The sequence below is a fragment of the Arabidopsis lyrata genome (genome assembly GCF_000004255.2).
Source record: "Arabidopsis lyrata subsp. lyrata unplaced genomic scaffold ARALYscaffold_862, whole genome shotgun sequence".
Taxonomy (NCBI): Eukaryota; Viridiplantae; Streptophyta; class Magnoliopsida; order Brassicales; family Brassicaceae; genus Arabidopsis; species Arabidopsis lyrata.
This window is the reverse complement of record NW_003302008.1, coordinates 186-2278: the sequence shown is the minus strand read 5'-3', so window position 1 is coordinate 2278 and position 2093 is coordinate 186.

Sequence of the window (2093 nt, the reverse complement as noted above, 5' to 3'; positions counted from 1 at the left end):
AAATTTTGGAGACTGAGGTCTAGAACTTTCGATTTAGGGGGAAACTGGAGTTTAACTTTCGTTTTGTGTGGACTGGAGACGAGACCCGAAATCTGTGTTGTTATGGTACTATATGAAACTTACTGGGGGGACACAGGTCGTTCACCCGTTCTTTTCTGTGCAAGAAGAATATTCAAACAAAATGTCAAAATCTAACCAATTGCATACATCGGTATTCGCAAATTCGGTACACCCAGACGAATTTTCGACATGCGACAGAGTATGCTTAGACTGTCTTTTTAATTAAAATATAATTCTGTACTAGAATCTAATTTTCTTAAATATTGATAAACGTAGACAAAATATTTTATTCGGCAAAAATAAATCATTCGTGTGAATGTTTTCCAATAACTTGATACAAATAATTGAAGACTATAGTATCAAAATGAACTTTTTTTTTTTTTCTGTTTTGGTCAACTAAAATCTTAATAAAATGCATGTTAAAGTTTGATTGTCATTGTTCTGTAATACCCGTTTATATCTCATGTTGGCTATCACGATTTGAATCTTGAAAATTTGAAATCCATATCAGAATAAAATTTTGAAATCATTTTGCTAGTGAATAATTAAGATTTTTATCTTCATGTGCAGTTAAGAGAAATTAATGATATACATTTCAGGAAAAAATAGCATGAAGTAGAAATAGAAACCGAGACGCGGTATGGGATATGGTCCATTACAGGAAGGCACGATGGTCCACGAATAATTGTTATTACGACAACAGAATTAATTGCATTATTTAAACGAAATGAATCAACGACGAAGAACACACACTAGATCTTTTATTCTTTTTCAAAGTTACCACACACACACACACACAAATTCTTAGGTGAACGATAAGAAGATTCTGCTGTAATGTAAAACTCTATGAAACAACAACAGATACGTTTTTATTTTTTGTTAAACGAAGTGTTCCTCTAAATGTGACATGATAAACGCCAAAAACTATGATATGGAAAATTATTAGATCGTTGAGACTCTCCTCCTCAAAATTTATGAGACCATTGAACTCGGATAATAAATCATCATTTATTTACATCGTAGATAACAAACATACACGTAATTTAATTTGGCACATAGCAAAGACTTGATGGATAAAACGTCAAGTTAAAGAAAATTTTGGTATATTAACCGAAAGGTATCGACAAAAAATAAAGCTATAGATGATTGTGATTTGACAAAAACACCCTCAAATCATTGTTTTCAGAGTTTTTTTTAGATAAGGTACAGATAAGAACCACCTCTTAGAATCAACCAATAGATCTCATGGCTTGAAGAAGAGAGAGATCTTTCACTGGAATGTCGCACGGATTCCAACACAATGTCCCAGAAATGCCACGTGGCGTTCATTTCAGAAGATTGCAGTACTGTGGTCCTCAGGGAATCATTATCTCCCTCGCTGTAATATCTTTATGCTCCTGTCACTTTCTGTCTGTACCCAAAAGAAGTAAAGAACCTCTCTTATCATCTTCTTCTCTGTTTCTTTCATGTTTTGTGAGAGTTTTCTCAACAATTTCTTGGTCTCTTTAGAGTGAGAGAAACGAGATAGAGGAGAGATCTTCTCCTTCAACTTCTGATTCGTCCAGAAGCTTTCCTAATCTGGTTAGTGTAGTACTCATTTATACGGTCTTTGGTTTTATAAGATGTTGCTATATTTGGAAATAACTATTTTTCAAGCTTTCCTAGATTGCTGGGATATAAAAAGATGTTTAACAAGATAACTAACTCATGGACTTGCTTTCAATTTTAATTATTTTAAAATCATTCTATAATGATTAGAGAGGAATAAACTATTGGGATTCTGAATAATAAAATCAGACTTTATGCTCCTCCGTGTGTTTCTCTTAATCATACGTTATCATTAGCTCTGTTCACTTGTATTTCCTCTGTTCCTAATTGTATGATGTTTCGAGATTTTCACACATATTAAGAATTCAATCATTGTTTAATCATTTGAACATTAATTTTGATATTACATATTTTAAAATAATTATCAACCAATAGTAATTTAAGAAAATTAATTATTTTCAATCATTACGCCTTAAAGTTTACGA